Raw genomic sequence first — 21,735 nt, 5'->3', positions numbered from 1 at the left:
AAAAAATTACACTTTTAATCATTGCTATGTGTGTATTACATGATGTATAAAATTGTACATCATACAGGTGAGCATAAGATGTTGTTCGACGTTATTGGATATAGTGGATATGTTATTAGATTTTGTTTTATCTCTTTTTAGTTTCATAAATAAATGTATAAAATGGAAATATTATATCCTAGCGCTGGACAAAAAAAGTGGGACTCCTATTCAAATGAAATTTTAAATTCAAAAAGGCAAATGGCGCTCCTTCCCTTGCGGATCCTGCTGTGCACCCAAACAGTGTTTTTTCCCCATATATGGGGTATCGGCTTACTCAGGAGAAATTACACAAGTTTCATGGTACAATTTCTCCTTTTACCCGTATGAAAGTGCAAAATTGGGGGCTGAAAAACATTTTTTGGGGAAAAATGTGAAAATTTTATTTTTACAGCTCAATGTTATAAACTTTTGTGAAGCACCTGGGGGTTCAAGGTGCTCAGCACACATCTAGATAAGTTCCCTGAGGGGTCTAGTTTTCAAAATGGTGTCACTTTTGGGGGTTTTCCACTGTTTAGGCACATCAGGGGCTCCCTAAATGTGACATGGCATCCACTAATTATTCAATCAAATTTTACTTTCAAAAAGTCAAATGGTGCTCCTTCCCTTCCAAGCCCTGCCGTGCGCCCAAACAGTGTTTTTCCCCCATATATGGGGTATCAGAGTACTCAGGAGAAATTGCACAACAAATTTTGGTGTCAATTTTTTCCTGTTACCCTTGCGAAGATAAGAAAATTTGGGTCTAAAGTAACATTTTTGTGAATAAAAGATAAACGTTCATTGTTTTCTTCCACATTCCAAAAATTCCTGTGAAGCACCTGAAGGGTTAATAAACTTCTTGATTGTCGTTTTGAGCACCTTGAGGGGTGCAGTTTTTGGGTGTCACTTTTGGGTATTTTCTGTCATAAAGGCCCCTCAAAGTGACTTCAAATGTGATGTGGTCCCTAAAAAAAATGGTTTTGTAAATTTTGTTGGAAAAATTAGAAATCGCTGATCAACTTTTAATCCTTATAACTTCCTAACAAAAAAAATTGTGGTTCCAAAATTGTGCTGATGTAAAGTAGACATGTGAGAAATGTTATTTATTAACTATTTTGTGCGACACATCTCTCTGATTTAACGGCATGAAAATTCTAATTTTGAAAATTGCTACATTTTCACCAAATTTCCTATATTTTTACAAATAAATGCAAGTCATATCAAATACATTTTGCCACTATCATGAAGTACAATATGTCATGAAACAACATTCTCAGAATCAAGGGGATCCGTTGAAGCGTTCCAGAGTTCTTACCTCATAAAGTGACATTGGTCAGAACTGTAAAAATTGGCTTGGTCATTAACATGCTAACCACCTTCGGGGGTAAAGGGGTTAAATTAATCTCTGTTTATAGATAGTGTGGATTATTTTATTCCTTCGTTAACACAGTGAAGATCAGTTGATGATACAATTGCTTACTTAGAGAACACAGATGCAAAATAGAAATGTAAAAGTTTGGCCTTCTCAACATCATTTTTGACCACTTCACCCTTTTCATCCTGTAAAAATCCAATAGCAGTCTTTGACTTTTCTTTTGCTTTTGACATACCCCCAAAATCATATTTATTGCTTTTGGTCTCCCTTGCAAGCTTCACTTCATTATTGGCTTTAGCTCTTGTAACGTTTGCCCCGCATTCCCTACAGACAGCATTATATTCTTCTTTAGATATGCTACCCTCTTTCCATTTGATATACATTTCTTTTTTCCATTCTATCAAGTGCTTAAGTTCTGTGTTCATCCATCTTGGTCTCTTTAAATGCTTCCAATTCTTCCTTCTTTCCACGATTGTTGCTGATTGTGCAGTTGGAATTTCATTTAGCAAAAGCTCCCATCCTTCTTGGACATTTGTGTCGTTTAGAACATCCAGCCATTGGACCTTTCCTACCCTCTTTCTGAGTCCATTAAAATCTGTCTTTCTGAAGTCCAACCTTAAAGTTTGAGTCCTCGCAGGCCTTCCTGTTGTAAACGAAAATTCAAGGATAACACAATCGCTGCCTCCTAAATTGCAAGCCACCTTTACTTCCTCAACTATTTCCTCCCTGTTGGTAAGAATTAGGTCCAAGATGGCAGATCCTCTTGCTCTCTCTTTTACCTTTTGAAAGATAAAGTTGTCAACGAGAAAAGATAAGAATTTTCTGGACCCATTACTTTTGTCTGAGATAGATTCCCAACAAATATCTGGATAGTTAAAATCTTCCATGAACACTATATTTACTTTTTTGAGAACAAATACATCTGATATAAAAAGAGTTCATCCATATCTTCAGTCTGTCCAGGTGGCCTATACACTACACTACACTACAGTAGTGTCCTTTCTGTTCTTCTCTACTTGTATTCTTACCCAAACAGTTTCTACAGAGCTACCATTGTCTGAAGCTTGGATCTCTGTGGAGATATACGCTTTTCTAACATACAATGCAACACCTCCTCCCCTCTTGTTAAGCCTGTTTCTAATAAATAAGTTGTAGCCTCCAAGGTTTGTATTCCAATCATGTGTATCATCCCTCCAAGTTTCAGTGATGCCTATGACATCGTATCTCTCTTCCTCTGTTAGCAGCTATAATTCTCCTTGTTTGTTTCCCATGCTCTGTGCATTTGTATAGACACATTTGAATTTGTAGTTGGTTTCTTTTGCTCCTCTATTTTCCTTCTGAATTTGTTGTCTTTGTTCTTTAGTTCCACTTCTAATAGCAGGGTTCTCAAAAGAATTCATTAGCTGCATACTTTTTCCTGGCTGTATATTTCCCATCCCATATTGCTCTAGCTTAAAGCTTTCCTGATGAATGTAGTAAGGAGTCTACCAAATATGTGTTTTCCTGTTTTCGCAAGATGCAACACATCTTTAGCAAGGAGTCCATTATACAGGTAATTCACTCCATGGTCAAGAAACCCAAAACGTTGCTGACGACACTGTGGCACCCCAGGGGTCTGGTTCCCACAGTAATAGCAATATTACGTCTGTGAGCAGGTGGGAGGTTTCCTGGTCAGACATCCTATGCATGCCACACCTCCTGCCCAGTCCTGGGAGGGGAAGAACTTCCCCTATATAAAGCTGGGGCTGAGGCAGGGTTAAAAAAAAAGAGCAGAGAACACAGAGACACAGTCTGGTCTGTAGTGGAGCAGCTATAGGAAAGAAAGATCAGGAGCTCTGTGGGAGCTGTGCTAAAAGAGGTCAGGGGCTGGAAGCTGTAGAGCTCGCCCTGATTGAAGAGTTCTTACCGGACCCGGAGTCCGAGGCTGTGGGCACTAATCCTTACCCCGCAGCAGAAACCGCCCGGCAGGGGATTTCAGGTCCTCTGGCCAAGAAACCCGAAGGCACGGTCACACGCAAGGGACCGGCACCGCGACGTGGAGTGGAAGCTACCAAAAGGCCCCGAGTCACCGGCCATACGGGTGAGCACCACACGGTACACTCAGGGACGTGGGCTACTTTTACCAGCCTCTAGCAAGGTAGCCAGAAGAGTACGATTAGTTGGGGAGGCCTACAACTCCGCCTGGCCAGGGGAGATCCCATCTGCTCGCGGACTGACCAGGCCCCGATCGCTAGCCAGTACTCCGGGAGGGTCTACCTTTGCCACCAGTAAAGACCCTGAACTACACCGCACCGTCTCCGAGTGTTTCATCATCCACGTCCGCTGCCCTGAGGCCATACCCCTCCCGTTGGGGGTTATACCATCCCCGCTGCACAACCGTATCACCGGCCTCAGCGGTCTGCCCTGCAGCGGCGGTCTCATGACCGCATTCAACGGGTGGCGTAGTCGAACATTCTAACATCTACTGCTAAATACTGCCGCTCAGTTTGACTCCCTGGGCACGGACCGGGTCACCGCCACCAAACTACTACCCCTTTCAGATCCGGCTCCGGGTAGGCCCCCGTGTGCGCAACGCTACTCAGCACAGGCCCAGGGGCGCGTCAACTTTGGCGTAGTCGGCAGGATTCCGTGCCCGCAACCACCGGGTACTGCGCGCCTGAAAAAGACACTTTTAAACTTACCTGTGGTGAAGATTCCCGCCATCCGACGCCATCTTCTACCTCCTTCCCGCCATCCGTGGAGTTTTCCCGCCGTTGGACGCCATCTTCTGCCTTCTTCCCGCCATCCGTGGAGTTTTCCCGCCGTTGGACGCCATCTTGAAGACGCCGCGCGGGAAGAAGAGGGGCGTGGACTCCGAAAAGCCCGCGAGAACTGAAGCCCCGCCTCACGTCCGGACGTTGCGTAAGGTCCTGGAAGGAGCCCAGCAGACGCCGACGTCATAGGAGCGCGACGGAAGGTCCTCGACCCTGACGATCCACTGCGGAGCCGCGGCCTACGGAAGAGGATCATCGCAAGGTAGGCCACGGTCCACTAGGGGGGAGGAAGATGTCGGATACGGAGGAGAGCTTCACTGCCGCAGCCACCGCCAGCGCCACCGCTGCTGCGGTCATGCCTTTCACTATGCCCTATATCCCGGGGGCAGCCTGGCTACCCCAGTACTCAGGGGAGTCACATACCCTGAATGACTTTAGAGAAAAGCTGGATAGCCTCTTCCAGGTGTACCCCCTCACAGAAGAGCAAAAAGTGAGCATCCTGGTGGCCCAACTAACCGGGGCAGCCCAAAGGGAGGTAAAGTCCTGGCCACCTGGGAGGAGGACTGTCGCAGGGATATTAACCCGGCTGAAGGACACCTTTGATACCCGCACCTCAGCTGAGATTAAGCTTAGATTCTACGGGTGCAAACAGCGAGCACATGAGAATATAAGAGACTATGCTTTAAACCTACAAGAGGCCCTGAGAGCCATTAAGCAGACCGACCCTGACGGCGTGGGAAACGAGGACAGGCAGTTGACCGAACAATTTATAGAGGGACTATATTGCAATGCCCACCGAACCCAGTTGCGGGCAATGGCCTTACAGGATCCTCATCTGGACTTTGCACAGTTCAAGGACAGAGCCATCCGGGTGCTCCGAGAACCGGCACCGGGTGGCGTTGTGACCCACAGGCGCCCTACTACCGCTTACCACCAGGAGGCGGCGCCCTTGTCGGCAGGGCCTGTGGGAGCTGATGCGCAGGCTTTGAACAATGACCCGGCTCCAGACCTGCACCATCAGGTCCAAGAGCTAGCTAAAAGCGTTGCCGCGCTAACCCGAACTGTGCAGTCATTACAGGTTTCTGCTCCAGGGAAGATCCAGCTGGCATCCGGCCCGGAGGACATCCCGTGGCGTCGACCAAGGAGGACCCCACCGGCCAGAGGAAGACCCAGCGACCGATACAACGAGGACGGACAACCCATTTGCCGCCGCTGCAATCAACCCGGATATATGGCAAGGTACTGTCCTTTATACTGGCACAACCTGGGGTAGAGGGTCAACCCCCAGGAATAAGATCACCAGGCCCATCGAACTGGCGTGACAAATATGTGGGAGGACGTCCAGTCTTGCCTGTGGTACTGGATGGCATTCCTATGAGTGCCCTACTTGACACCGGGTCACAGGTCACCACCATCCCGTACGTGCTCTTCAAGCAGTACTGGAATGACTCGGATATAACCCGCTACCCTGACAACGACTTGAGTATCATCGCCAGCAATGGTCAACCCGTGCCACAGATCGGATTCAAAGAGATGACCATTAAAATCGGTAGAGTCGAACTGGCAGCACAGGGACTGATCATTGTAGACATTGACAAGCGCGAGAGTCACCCAAAGATAACGCTAGGAACTAATGTGATTGAAAATTGTCTTGCAGAGGTGATTTTCATTTTACAGCAGGTTGCCAAGAACGCCAGCTCCGGCCAGCAGCGACTGCTCCAAAAAGAGATCCGGGCACTGATGCGACGGCAATAGGTGGAACTCTCCGGTGGTGAGATTGGAAGCGTGAGAATGTGTGACCCTTTCCCTATTGCCATGCCCCCAAAAAGTGAAATGATGATTTGGTGCCGGGCAGCTATTGGTCTAAGAGGTAGAGACTACCAAGCAATGGTAGAACCCGTCTACTCAGACAGTAGGCCCACCATTTTGACAGCACGGGGGGTGGTTGATGTACGCCATGGGAGGGTGCCCGTTCGCATAATAAACATCGGGAAGAGAGAAGTACACCTGCCCCGGTATGCCACACTAGCTAAATTGTTCACCATAAACCAGAATTCTGTACAGTCCGTGGAACCCTTGCCTCCATCTCAACCAGAGGAAGGTAACGGCTCTAAGAAAACAATAGAGGACTGGTGTCAGCAACTACATTTGGGTACTGACTCCACTCCCTCACACCAGAAAAAGGGAGTCTATCGGGTGGTTCAAGAGTACAAGAGAGTGTTTAGTAAACACCCGTTAGACTTCGGGCGAGTAAAGGGGGTAGAACACCACATCCCCACGGGAGACCATCCTCCCATAAAGGAGAGATACCGACCCGTACCCCCTGCACACTACCAACACGCCAAGGGGATGCTTAGAGACATGAAGGAGGCTGGGGTAATCAGGGATAGCTGTAGCCCCTGGGCAGCTCCACTAGTCTTGGTTAAAAAGAAAGACAACACCATGAGAATGTGTGTAGATTACCGGAAAATCAACCGTATCACACACAAAGATGCGTACCCCTTACCAAGGATAGAGGAGTCTTTGGCTGCTTTAAAATCTGCTAACTTCTTCTCTACTTTGGATCTCACTAGCGGGTACTGGCAGGTTCCTGTAGCAGAGGCGGACCGGGAGAAGACCGCATTCACCACCCCGATGGGACTTAGAGAGTTTACCTGCATGCCGTTCGGACTCTGCAACGCACCCGGAACCTTCCAACGGTTGATGGAATGCTGTCTGGGACACCGAAACTTCGAGACGGTCCTATTATACCTGGACGATGTCATCGTCTACTCCAAGACCTACGAGGACCACCTGAAACACCTGGCAGAAGTGTTCGAAGCCCTGGCAAACTACGGCCTAAAGGTGAAACCCTCCAAGTGTCACCTCCTGAAACCAAAGGTGCAGTACCTGGGACACGTGGTGAGTGCTGACGGAGTGGCTCCCGACCCTGATAAGATCACCGCAATTAAGGAATGGCCAAGCCCCTCCAGCGTAAAGGAAGTGCGGCAGTTCCTCGGGTTGGTAGGCTACTACCGAAGATTCATTCCCGGTTTCACCAAAAAGGCAGCTCCTATGCAGGACCTCCTGATAGGCCAGTCCCGGAAGGCCAAGAACCAGAAGCCACCCTTCAGATGGGAGAAGCTGGAAGAAGAGTCCTTCCGCCAGCTGAAGATGGCCCTCACGGGGGATGAAATCCTGGCGTACCCTGATTACAGCCAGCCCTTTATCTTCTACACCGACGCAAGTAACATCGGGCTAGGAGCCGTACTGTCCCAGATCCAGCAGGGGAAAGAACGGGTAATTGCTTACGCCAGCCGAAAACTGCGACCCACCGAAAGAAACCCTGAGAATTACAGCTCATTCAAGCTAGAGTTCCTGGCAGTGGTGTGTGCAGTCACCGAATGCTTTAGGCACTACCTCGCCTCTTCCCGGTTCACCGTGTACACGGATAACAACCCGTTGACACACCTGGACACAGCAAGACTCGGTGCCCTGGAGCAGAGATGGATGGCCCGCCTGTCCAACTTTGAGTTCACAATCAAATACCGGGCAGGACGCTCCAATACCAACGCGGATGCCTTGTCCAGAATGCCAAACCTACCGGACGTGGGGGAAGATCCAGAGGAACTGGAGGAGGTTGAACTTCCCGTGTTCCACCGGCATGGGACTATCCAGTATTCCCACCGTGTAAGGAGTAAGCAATCCGCTACGTTCAACCCCTTACCTCATTACAACTGGGCGGAAACGCAAGACAGTGACCCCGCCGTCCGGCTGGTGAAGGAGATGCTGACTCAGCCAGATGCCCGCCTTGACCCAGACGCTCCGGAGGAGGCCAAGCAACTGTGGATTGAGAAGAGTCGACTGTTCCTTTACAAGGGGAAGTTGTGCCGCAGAATGGTTAACTCCCGGACGCATGAACTGATCTGGCAAGTAGTGGTGCCAAGAAGAGACGCGGCTATGGTACTGGAGGCATACCACGACGGAGCTGGGCACTTCGGGTGGAAGAAGCTGGAGTTCCTGCTGCGCGGGCGGTTCCACTGGGTAGGCATGAGGGGAACCATCGAGAGGTGGTGCAGAGACTGTGGACCGTGCCACCTAAGAAGGAAGGACCGTGCCAGCCAGAAGACTCCCTTGCAGCCCATCATCACCCGACAGCCACTGGAACTGGTAGCCCTGGACCATGTGAAACTGGCTCCAAGCAGATCTGGGTATGTCTACGCCCTCACAATCGTAGATCATTACTCCCGATTCCTGGTGGTGGTCCCGGTCAAGGACTTAACGGCTCAAACAGCAGCTAGAGCCTTCCAGCAGCACTTCTGCCGTCCACACGGATACCCGGAGCAGGTGCTGACGGACCAGGGACCTGCCTTTGAAGCGGAAGTCTTCCAGGAGTTCTGTACTCTGTATGGCTGCCGGAAGATAAGAACAACACCCTATCATCCGCAAACCAATGGGCTCTGCGAGAAAATGAACCAGGTGGTGATAGATCTTCTGAAAACATTGCCCCTGGAGGAACGCAGTCTGTGGCCTGAGAAACTGCCTGATCTGGTGGACCTATACAACCACATCCCGGTAGGTTCTACCAACTGTACCCCGGCTTACCTAATGAGAGCAAGACCTGGTAAGCTTCCTGTTGATCTGGAGATGGGAGTCCTGACACCCGAGCACACTTCACCAGAAGCAGACTGGGACACAGAAAGGCAGCAGCAGTACCGGAAAGTACAGGAGAGCGTGGAGCGAAGTCTCTGTCAAGCTAGAGAAAGACAGGAGAAGACTTACAACCAGTATGCTCCCGCTGTCCCCCTGGTACCTGGAGAGCAGGTCTTGAAGAGGAAGAGACGCCTCCACAAGTTGGACGACCAGTGGGAGAAGGACCCGTACACCGTACTGCCCTCAAGCCATGAGAACCCGAAAGTCTGCATAATCAGTAAGGATGGAGGAGAAACCACAGCCATTGTATCCCGAGATCACCTGAAGAAGTGTCCCGAACAGCTACGAAGCCCTGAAGAAGAACAAGAAGACCCTCGACGCGCAGAGGAAAGGGAAGATATGGTTAGTACTGTGCTCGGAGACTTCCCTCGGTCTTGGACTCAAGTCAATGGCGCAGTTGTGGTACCCGTCCTCACCTTCCTCCAACCAGCATCTCAAGTACCTACGGAGAAACTGGTAGAGCTGGAAGAGCAGCCGGTCCAGGAGGCAGAAGACCCCACACAAGCAGACCAGGAGGATCAACCCTCTGCTTATAGTGAGCCTGCCGTACCCCTAGTGAGCCAAAGAGCCCGTAGACAGCTGCCCAGTTTATCTTTGACAGTTCCTACACCCCGTAGCTCAGGACCAGTCAGTCAGCTCCGTAGGTCCACTAGAGCCACTAGAGGCCAGTTACCCGTACGTTGGAGGATCTAAGTGTTTAGACTGTTTATTTGTATTTACCTGTTTTCTGTTACTTGTAAATAATTGTGTATTTCTAGTTAGTTTATAGGTGTCGTTTATGGATTATCCGGAATCCTTTGTACATATGTTTGGAGCGTAACCCAGGAATGGACTAAAGACTGTTAAGGACTCGGGGTAGGACAGACCCCTACCTGGTTACGGCTCCCTGTTTCTTGGTGAAATGGACACCTTTGTTTTCTTTAAAAACTGCACCCGGTTGCGGACACGCCGTGACCATCATAATGTGTTTTTCTTTATTGTACTGTTTCTGTTTTTACTTGTTATGTTTTACAAAAATATGTTTAGTCCCGGAGTACTAAATTTCACTAGGGGGGAATGTGGCACCCCAGGGGTCTGGTTCCCACAGTAATAGCAATATTACATCTGTGAGCAGGTGGGAGGTTTCCTGGTCAGACATCCTATGCATGCCACACCTCCTGCCCAGTCCTGGGAGGGGAAGAACTTCCCCTATATAAAGCTGGGGCTGAGGCAGGGTTAAAAAAAAAGAGCAGAGAACACAGACAGAGACACAGTCTGGTCTGTAGTGGAGCAGCTATAGGAAAGAAAGATCAGGAGCTCTGTGGGAGCTGTGCTAAAAGAGGTCAGGGGCTGGAAGCTGTAGAGCTCGCCCTGATTGAAGAGTTCTTACCGGACCCGGAGTCCGAGGCTGTGGGGACTAATCCTTACCCCGCAGCAGAAACCGCCCGGCAGGGGATTTCAGGTCCTCTGGCCAAGAAACCCGAAGGCACGGTCACACGCAAGGGACCGGCACCGCGACGTGGAGCGGAAGCTACCAAAAGGCCCCGAGTCACCGGCCATACGGGTGAGCACCACACGGTACACTCAGGGACGTGGGCTACTTTTACCAGCCTCTAGCAAGGTAGCCAGAAGAGTACGATTAGTTGGGGAGGCCTACAACTCCGCCTGGCCAGGGGAGATCCCATCTGCTCGCGGACTGACCAGGCCCCGATCGCTAGCCAGTACTCCGGGAGGGTCTACCTTTGCCACCAGTAAAGACCCTGAACTACACCGCACCGTCTCCGAGTGTTTCATCATCCACGTCCGCTGCCCTGAGGCCATACCCCTCCCGTTGGGGGTTATACCATCCCCGCTGCACAACCGTATCACCGGCCTCAGCGGTCTGCCCTGCAGCGGCGGTCGCATTCAACGGGTGGCGTAGTCGAACATTCTAACATCTACTGCTAAATACTGCCGCTCAGTTTGACTCCCTGGGCACGGACCGGGTCACCGCCACGAAACTACTACCCCTTTCAGATCCGGCTCCGGGTAGGCCCCCGCGTGCGCAACGCTACTCAGCACAGGCCCAGGGGCGCGTCAACTTTGGCGTAGTCGGCAGGATTCCGTGCCCGCAACCACCGGGTACTGCGCGCCTGAAAAAGAGTTCACATTTACCGTAAAAAGGAGTCTCCCGCCAATTCCGGAGGGTCCCCGCCATCGGACGCCATCTCGGATCGTTTCCCGCCGTTTGCCCGCCATCTGCAGCCTTTTCCCGCCATCCACGGAGTTTCCCGCCATAAGGAGACGATTCCCGCCATCTGAAACGATTTCCCGCCCTGGCAGAGCGGACTCCATTGTGGGCGTGCCAGAGGGTGGCAAGAGGCCACCTCCCATCGTGGGCCAGGTCCAGGAATGGCGCCAAAAGCGGAAACCGCCCCCACCAGCAGAGACTGCAATGATAGAAATGTCCATCAGCGTGAGAGGGCTGCCCCTGGAACTGACAATCACTAAGTTGCCACGGGACCACCCTCAATGGGGGCGGATACAGAACAAAACAGAGAAGATGGGTGCGGCCTGGAGGAGTCTAGACAGATCGCACCCGGGGATGGAGGAAGAGACAAGCGGTACCGACCCCGTGGTCCGGGCCTGCTGCAGGCCGCCACCCCAGAAGGCCTGGTGGAGATCCTGGCACAGCTCCCCAGAAATCGGGAGCGTGCACAGACCGCGCTGGAGGCCTTGGCCCGGAAGATGGCCCGAGTGCAGCAAGAAGCACTGGCCGAGTGGAGGAGAGAGATGGTCCAGCAGGCTGGAACCCGCCAGCAGAGGATGCCACCCGCAACGTGGAGCGTGTCTGCCCCTGAGGATGGTGCAGGAGGAACGGAGGCCGGAGACGACGCCGCGGAGGGAGCCGCAGAGATGGAAGCAGGTAATGGGGACGTCATCACCCCGAGCCCCGTAGCCGTAAGCCTGCCCCAGCTCCCCGTCGCAGAGCCCGAAGTTCCACTCACCGCGCCCGTTGCCGCACCGCCGCTGCTTCCAACTAGGCCTCAAGCGGCAGGAGCCGCGGTCGCACCCTCTGTTACGCCACGCCCCTTGACCCTGAGCGCGGCAAAAGAGGAAGTGCCCCCGGCCTGGTCGCAGGGCCGAGTACCCCAGGGCGCCGCCGTCTCCACAGTACCCTTCACCTTCAGAGTGCCACCGGCCTGGTCGCAAGGCCTGGTGAATCCGGGCGCCGCTGCCCCCACCGCGCCCTCAACCTCCACAGTGCTGCCCCTGGGCGAAGATCTGTTTGCGCAGCATACTAGCCCGGACGGGCTGCCTTTCGTTTGGCCACCGGAGTACGTCAACCCCCGACTCCGAAAGGAATGGCCTCTGTGTGAGCCTCTGATCCCGGCTCCGGCACCCGCCAAAATTGTTCCGCTCCCGCTGGAGGAGGCCCAATTTGTATGGGACCCCACCGGCGAAGACCTCATGGGGTTCACCCAAGAGACCCGGGCGGCCGCAGCCCAACGTGAGGAGTGTTGCCGACAACAACTGGAAGTCTTTCAGAGGGAACGGCGAGAGAGGCGGGTCCGCGAGGAGCGGCTGCAGGTCCAAAGCGCGGAGCAGAAAAGCCGGACCCGACGAAGCCGCCGTGCGGCCCACGGTCCCCGCGCCACCGGGACTGTAATAAAGTTTCAAATGGAGCACGGCTGGGGCTTTATCCGGGATCACCGAACCCCCGGCGACGTCTTTGTCACCCGCAGGGATGTCGAGAGCCACCTGCCGGAGGGACATCGCGGACGTGACCTCTACCCGGGTGATGAGGTCACCTTCACCCGGCATCAGTGTGCCAAAGGACCATACGCCCTTCATGTGCACCGGTTGACGGAGGAGGAGTTGCAGTATGGGGAAGATCAAGAGGACCCGGACGGGTCTGAAGACTACCCTCAGGAGGAGACAAGGAGAGGACATCGCTACTAAAGGGGAGTAGCATAAGCAAAGTACGGTAGATAAGTTACCCGTATGGGTATTTGACATGTTGCTAAATGGAGTGTGGTCCCCGTTGGGACTAGTGTGGGACTGTTAAAGAACTGTTTCCTGTGTGCCCCTATCCATTACCAGGCTGAGGACTGTGAGCAGCCATTCCCCTATCCCCACTGGCCGAGGACTGAGAGCGGCCATACCCTGTAAATAGTTGCGCTTCCTAAAGTGCCCCCTTCTGGTTTTATAAAGAACTGTTTTTCTCTAGTGACTGTTGCACTTACCTGGTCACAAGTTGCACGGTGGCCAGGGATCACGGACGTATTAGTCAAGAATGTTTTATATGAAAAGGTTTTATATTATGCTAAAAAAATTGATATATTTTATATGTAAGTGCACTTTAAAAAAAAAAAAAAATTTTGTATGTTTTGTTTTATTCTTTTACAGCCCGAGGACGTGCTGTGATTTACCAGGGGGGAATGTAGCACCCCGAGGGCTCGGCTGCTACAGGGGTATTGCACCTCGATCCAGAGGTGTGGTATTCCACTCCCGGGTAAGAATGGAGGGTGGGACTGAGCTCAGCTAGTTGCATGCACTACACTCATCCCATTTCCGGGGGACAGAACAACGGTACTCCCACCAGATAGATGTGCAGGTACGACAGCGTCTGTCCCTGGCTGGAGTGGGAGGGGGGGAGGAACATCCCAGTAGTGTAGGAGCAGTCAGGGGAGGGACTCTGGGCATAGGAGGAGCCCATTGGTTGCATTGTGACCTGGGCTCGGGTGTCAGAGGGAGTATATAAGGTGGGCACCATCTTAAGACAGGGTCTGTTCAGCCTGGAGGAGTGGAGAGAGGAGCTCAGCCAGAGAGGGCTGAGGGGGAGCTGTGGCTCCGTCTGGGCCCAGCTCCAGAGCCAGGCCTGAAGCAGAGAGAGGAAGAAAGAGGAACACTAGGAAAGGCCCAGAGACGCAAGCAGAAGGAACCCTGAGATCCCATGAGTGAACTAAAACGGGTGAAGGGTTGGCAGAGAAGGGTACCGGATCCCAAGCTGGTGGAGGCAAATCATCCTTAGCCAGGAACCGGAGGTCGTGGTCAAGCTTTGGCACAACCCCTCGCCACATCCACCAGGAAGGCACGCCACATAGGGTCAGGAAAACCGGAGAGAGGTTTTGCCCCATAAGGCCCGAGGAAGCCGGACATAGGTGGGTCCCTGGTGAGGACGGCCAGTAGGAAGGAAGAGAGGGGAGCTCAGGACCACGCTCTGGAACTGCCTGGGAGTTGGCCGAGTCCCACACCTGGTGGACGCAGCACGGCTCGGGTGGTCACTCTTGGCCGAAGTGACCGGAGCAACACCTGTGAGTAAAAGCCTTGAAACTGCACCACACGTCTCTGAGCTTCCTTGCTGCACCATCACTACCACTATCATCCACATCTGCTGCCCTGAGGCCATACCCCTCCCGTTGGGGGTTATACCATCCACGCTGCACATCCGTACCACCGGCCTCAGCGGACTGTCCTGCAGCGGCGGCTTCATAGCCGCATTCAACGGGTGGCGTAGTCGAACATTCTAACATCTACTGCTAAATACTGCCGCTCAGTTTGACTCCCTGGGCACGGACCGGGTCACCGCCACGAAACTACTACCCCTCTCTGATCCGGCTCCGGGTAAGCCCCCGTGCGCGCGATGCCGCACGACACAGCAGGCCCAGGGGCGCGTCAACACCATCGACGTAGACAGTTGATCACCTGCAGAATCCTGTCCATCTATGTAGTCGGTTATCTTGGTACAGCAGAGTTGAGTGTCCAGACTGTGCCATGGAACAGTAAAGTTGTATAGGCAGACAGATACCTTGACATTGCAGAGGTGAGTGTGTGAGCAGCACCTTGGACCCGTAGAACTGTGTTGGCAAGCTGGCATCTTGGTATCAAAGAGCTGAGTGTGCGAACAGCACCCTGGAAGAGTAGAGCTGTATAAGCAGACACCATGTTATTGCAAAGCCAAGTGTACAGATTAGCAGGGGCGTGCTCTTCAGGTGGCTCAGCAAAGGTTAACTGCATGTGGAAGTGGGCTTATTACCTAAATATTCAGGTGGCGCACAGCTGCCTGAGCCAGTCTTAAAAGGCCTAGGAGAGTCACACCAGAGGTGCACGCAGTTTTATCATGGTAACCCAACGTGCACAAAAGCAGAGAGAACCAGCTGCTGTGGAGACTGGAGCTGGAGCCAGGAGAACTAGGTAACACAATGGAAAATGGATTCCGGTGTATTATGGAGCAGAAGGTTGTTAGAAAAGTGACTGAGATAAATTCTGTTTGTGTACAACATGTTGTGATTAATTTCTTCTTTTGTGCATTAACCTTTTACAAGCATCTATGCCTGCTTCTTGTAGATTAACCCTTTAGGTGTAGACAGGTTCTCCTCTTACAGATTAATCCTTTAATGGCTGTATAATACACAAGGACGTCTTAGAATATGGCTGATAACAGTATTCTGTATGTATTGATATTCTAAATTCTGTCAGTAGCTGAGGAAAATTTTCATATGATTTGCATTTTGTTGACTAACTTCCAATTGGGATTAGAGATGAACAATTCAATTTGTGCTGCCGGGATCCAGTCTAGTTCCCTGTGACATTTCCGTGCCCAGCATCCATGGCCTGGAACATTGGACTTTTCTGGCACTTGCTAGGCCTCGCATCCTTCATGATGTCATGTGAGGCCTAAGATTAAGGTCTCACATGATGCCATGGCATAAAATACACATGATGTCTTGATACTGAGGATGTCAGGCATAGTAGTGCAGACCAGCTGCCAATGAGAACCATACAGGACGTCGGACCAGGGCAGCCTGTAATGAATTGCTCTTATATAATTAGCATACGTATTGGAAATAGTCACCAAGTTGGTGAATTTATGAGAAAAAAATATATCAATTAGTTCTCAGAAAGTATTCTCCCAGAGCAGACTTACCATGGTAAAATAAAAAACTGAATCTCAGTAAAACTGCTAAAAATAATCTAATTTGCTAATGATATAATTTGATCCACCTCTTTTAGGGTATGTGCACACATTAAGTATTTGGTGCAGCAATTTCTGCACCATTTCTACATCTCCTGGCAGGAAAAGCACTGGGAAAAAATGTGCGTTTTTTACCTGCAGTTTTGGTGCAGAATTTAGTATAGGTAAAATCTGTAGCAAAACGCTGAAAGAATTGTCATACTGCAGATTTAAATCTGGACCAAATCTGCAAATCACAAATAAGCCATGTGTGTATGAGATCTCAGGATTTTCATTCACTTTGCTGGCATCAGGAAACCCTTCAGGTTTTGTGACAAATCTGCACTGAGAAAACGCAGCAAAAACGCAACGTGTGCACACAGCCTTATGCTTTTTTTTTCCATAACCAACAGGTCTATTATAGAACACAGATTATCAATGAGCGATGTTGTTATGACGTCATCTCAGTGCAACATGGTTTGTAAAGCCAATGAACAGAATATGGAAAACAGAGCATATGTAAATACAAGCACAAGGCAACGGCCTTTTGCAAACACTGAAAACACAAATTGCACATTTTGATCAAAGTGAGTGAGCCCATGTGATAACGACAAGAAAACCTTTTTTAGATGAGAACATATACAATATAGACTGACCTCTCTGTGTATTTAAGTTTCAAGAAACAGATAAAAATAGGATCCAGCTATACTTCGGTTTAGTTGTGGCTGCCTCCATTTTGGTTGTGCACCCTATCCCACATCTGTCCACAGCTGGTTTTAATTAAAGCAAAGTATAGTTGGATTCTATTCTTTTCCAGTCCATTCAAGATCTTAGCACAAAGAAACGTGAGTCTGTTGTGTTTACTATAGGTTTCCATCATCTTGCCTTGTCACTGGTAGAATGGACTCTCAGGCTGAGTTCACACGATGTGTTTTTCATGCATTTCCGCGGCGTTTTTGCAGTTGCGGAAACGCATGAAAAACGCATGGTAGAAGGGAAGCAATGTTCCCCAATTGAAATCCGCATGTGCTGTGCCCATGATGCGGATTTTTCCGCAGCGTAAACGCTGCGGTCAAAAATCCGCAGCATGTCAATTAATTTTGCGGAAACGCTGCTCTTTTGCCGCCATTGACTTGCATTAGACCGCATGGAATCCGCATCACTGTATATGTTGATGCGCTTTTCATGCGGTCTAATGTGCGGATGGTACCCGGGTGTGGAGGAGAGGACTCTCATCCAGACCCAGGTACCATTAAAAAAAAAAGAATAAAATAAAAAATATATATATTCTCACCTTCTGACGGCCCGCGCAGCGCTCCTGCTTGATTCCCCGCACTTCGCGGTTGAATGAAGAAGGACCTTCGCTGACGTCAGAGTCATGTGACGGGTCACGTGACGCTGACGTCAGAAGGTCCTAAAGTCTTCACTGTCGGCAGCCGGGACCGAGCGAAGCAGGACACCGGGGGCCATCAGAGGGTAAAGTATATATTTATTTTTTATTTTTTGACATTCACATACTATATAAATCCATGCCGGTTGCATGGATTTATATAGTGTGAAGTTGACAAGCACTTTCCAAGTGATGCTAAAATCGCTTGGAAAGCGCTTGTCAACCCGCATGCGGAAATGAAAGTGAAGAACGCTTCATTTCCGCATGTCCCTGGCAGGAAACCGCATGTACAATCCGCATGCGTTTTTTCCTGCCAGAGAGATGCAGAAACGCTCAGGAAAAAATCCTGAGCATTTCTGCATCGTGTGCACATACCCTCAAACGCAGATCAAAATATGTGCTAAGAACCTCATATTTTTTGTGTGTAAAAATATTGTTAAATGCATAGTGTTGGTATTTCCATTTGTACTGCAGCCACGGTGTGCATACACCTACGTTCTTGTGAAGGAGATAGTGCAGGTGGTAATTAAATTATGTATTGTCCACCCAACAGCTATCCTGCTGAACTTTAGAGATTGTGAACATGACTCATTCTGAAAACCCTTGCCAAGTGCACCGAGACAGATTCTCTCTTCACTTATTATGACATCATCAAAAGAAAAAATAGCATTGAAAATAGCTTAAAAAAAGAGTTCTCACACTTTTTGGACATCTAAATGAAAATGCAGGTTATTGTGACATCATTACAAACAGGGTGTATAATTAAAAGTTAATGTTACATTGCACTATCACACTAGAAATAGCAGGGGAATGAAGTCTTTCTCCACATCATCACAACCCCAATGTATACATAAAAATGCATTTTATTTTACATTTTCTAAAAATTGAACACATTTTAAAAATGAAGACATAAATCATCATCATAGAATATTGTTATTCTAAGAATAAAGAATAATACTATTGAGATATCACCACAATAAATACAAGTTAGGAATAAATACATATGCAAAAGGGTTAAAAAACAGACGTGTGCACAACTCTTAATGAATCAGGAGAGCCTGAAGAGTGGCATGCACCTCTATGCACATAGGCGTACATAGAAATCATGAGACCCCATAGCAGAAGTTCTAATTGCGCCCCCCCCCCAAAAAAAAATAATAGTAATAATTAATATTTGGCGGGGTAAAGTAATTTTCCTCCTGCTGAAGCCCTAAATTCCCCTTTCATTGCACCCATAAAGTATGATGCTAACAAAAGTGCCTTGCACATGCACAGTATGATGACCCAATGAACCCCACTTCAACTCTCCCAGCAAAGTATGGTGACCCCAACACAGTATGATCCCCTGTGACCTCCACACTACCCTCCATGCAGTATAATTGCCCCACACCTCTCCACACTGCATAATGGCCCACACTAGCCCTCCAAACAGTATAATGCCCCTACACAGCCCTCCGCACAGTACGATGGACCCCACATAAACCTTCATACTGTATAATTGCTTGTATACAGTATAATGGTCCCCATATAGCCCTCTAAATATTATAATGGCCCCCACACAGCCCTCCAAATATTATAATGGCCCCCACATAGCCCTCCAAATATTAAAATGGTCCCCACATAACCTTCCATATAGTATAATGGATCTTACATTTCCCTCTATACAGTATAATTGTCCCCACATTGCCTTCCATATAGTATAATGCACTTCCTATAGTCCTCCATATAGTATAATGCACTCCCCATAGTCCTCCATATAGTATAATGCACCCCATAACCCTTGTAGTAGATGGACTCACTCGGCTTCTTAAAGAAGCAGACACAGGAACCGTTTCTATTTAAAGTGCGGCTGATTTATTGCAGTCCTCATAAATCACGTCCCCAGAAAACGTAAATACAGCCTTTGTCTGGCAGAAGGTAAAACATAAAATAACAAGTCCATACAATAGTGTTGTTTATCCCACCAGGCTTAGAGTCCAGCTTCCATGTCCTTTAACAAAAGGGATTCACACCAGCAGACCTGCAATCTCCATACATCCAGCATGTGTGAAACAACTCAGAGCTTTCACCTCCAGGCCCACCCCACACCAAATGCTCTGAAAGGCTGTGTATTTTATCCTCTGAGTTCCTCCCTTTCTACGAGTGTTCAATCACCCCAGCACCAAGATGGCTGCTTAACCCACTCGTGTGCTGAAACCTTTTTCCTATGCATAATCACCGCAGCTATCAATCTTAGTGCTACATATCTCCCATCTAGTACTTAGCCAGTGACTTTGTCACACCCTCCATATAGTATAATGCATCCCCATTGTTCTCCATACAGTATAATACACCCCTATAGTCCTCCATATAGTATAATGCACTCCCCATTGTCCTCCATATAGTATAATGCACCCCATAGTCCCAAATATAGTATAATGCACCCCATAGTCCTCCATATAGTATATTGCGTCCCATAGTCCTCCATACAGTATAATGCACTCCCCAAAGTCCTCCATATAGCATAATGAATCCCATAGTCCTCCATATACATAATATGATGCACCCCATAGTCCTCTTACAGTATTTTGCACTCCCCATAGTCCTCCATATAGTATAATGCATACCCCATAGTCCTCCATATAGTATCATAGTATGATGCACCCCATAGTCCTCTTATAGTATTTTGCACTCCCCATAGTCCTCCATATAGTATAATGCATACCCCATAGTCCTCCATATAGTATCATGCACTCCCCATGGTCCTCCATATAGTATAATGCACCCCATAGTCCTCCATATAGTATAATGCATCCCATAGTCCTCCATATAGTATAATGCATCCCATAGTCCTCCATATAGTATAATGCATCACATAGTCCTCCATATAGTATAATGCATCCCATAGTCCTCCATATAGTATAATGCATCCCATAGTCCTCCATATAGTATAATGCACCCCATAGTCCTCCATATAGTATAATGCATCCCATAGTCCTCCATATAGTATAATGCATCCCATAGTCCTCCATATAGTATAATGTATCCCATAGTCCTCCATATAGTATAATGCACCCCATAGTCCTCCATATAGTATAATGCACCCCATAGTCCTCCATATAGTATAATGCACCCCCAGTCCTCCATATAGTATAATGCACCCCCCATAGTCCTTAATATAGTATAATGCACCCCATAGTCATCCATATAGTATAATGCACTCCCCATAGCCCTCCATATAGTATAATGCATCTCATAGTCCTCCATATAGATAGTATGATGTACCCCATAGTCCTCCTACAGTATACTGCACTCCCCATAGTCCTCTATATAGTATAATGCACTCCCCATAGTCCTCCATACAGTATTATGGCCACCACAATGAATTCACTGATTAAAAAAAAAATACCCACCTCTCCTCTTCATTCCTCTGCTGCTCCAGTCTCTGCAGCGAGCGTTCTGAAGCGCTGCACATCTCAGCGCAGCAGGCGCCATGTAGTGGGGTCATCGCGCCTGCTGTGCTGAGATGCCAATACAGTTGAATGTGGGCTGATGGACGGACGGGCCCCATAGCAGCCACGTGGCCTGCCGCCTTTGACGGTACACCATTATCCATGCGCCACGCCAGAAATCTTACTTCTGTTCCCAACTGGACTAAGATTTCTGGCATAAGGAATGCTACAGCTTGTCATGGATTAGACAAGCTGTGGCGTCATGCCCCCTTCCCACCCCAGCTCTGTTGATTTCGGAGGAGCTGGGAGAAACTAACGTAAAAGCATCAAAAGTTAGGAGAATTCTGGATAATTTCTTTGATGAATTGAGGCCAACAACTCATTATAAAAGGTACATTTTCTAAATGGGATAAAGTCAGTAGTGGGGCACCGCAGGGATCAATGTTACGCCCAATTCTTTTTAATCTCAATTATTGACATTATGGAGGAAATTGAGAAAGAAGTGTTAGTGTTTGTTGATGTCACAAACACAAAACTTTGTACAAGAGTAAAAATTTAACTAAATTGTATAATTTACAGAAAGAATGGGCAAAAACATGGAAATTTAATTTGAATGAGTTTGATGTTGATAAATGTAAACAAATACACTTAATCCGCAGTAAACGTATTGCTGAATTTACATGGAAATATATTGGGAATTACAGACCAGGAGAAGGACTTAGGTTTTCTGGTTACAAGTAGGCTATGTGCCCACGATGCAGAAATGCTGCATATTTTTTCCGCTTCTCCCTGGCGGGAAAAACGCATGCGGATTTTACATGCGTCTTTCCCGCCAGGTAGAAGCGTTTGTCAAGCGTTTTTGCATGCATTTCTGCATGCGGGTTATCAAGCGCTTTTCCAAGCGATTTTAGCATCACTTGGAAAAGACCTTGACAACTTGGTCACACTATATAAATCCATGCAACTGGCATAGATTTATATAGTGTGACCAAGAAATAGTTTAAAAAAAAGAATAAGAATGGTAAAAAATAAAAAATAAAGATTATACTTACGTTCCGATGGACCCCGGTCTCCTCCGCTCCGTCCGGTGTGTTGGGCGGCTCACGGTTGTGTAAAAGGACCTGCCATGACGTCATTGAGTAATGTGACAGGTCACGCGA

General features: G+C 48.8%; 1 pseudogene; it reads left to right on the top strand.

Annotated features, from left to right (window-relative positions):
- The window catches only part of LOC141258627 (tropomyosin alpha-4 chain-like), a 69,199-nt pseudogene extending 47,883 nt beyond the window's left edge, over window positions 1–21,316 (top strand).
- The last annotated feature ends 419 nt before the right edge of the window (window positions 21,317–21,735 follow it).

The sequence above is a fragment of the Phyllobates terribilis genome, unplaced genomic scaffold (assembly GCF_046119375.1).
Source record: "Phyllobates terribilis strain yellow unplaced genomic scaffold, ASM4611937v1 Scaffold_3__8_contigs__length_932513732, whole genome shotgun sequence".
Classification (NCBI taxonomy): Eukaryota; Metazoa; Chordata; class Amphibia; order Anura; family Dendrobatidae; genus Phyllobates; species Phyllobates terribilis.
This window is presented reverse-complemented; position numbering and strand designations above follow the sequence as displayed.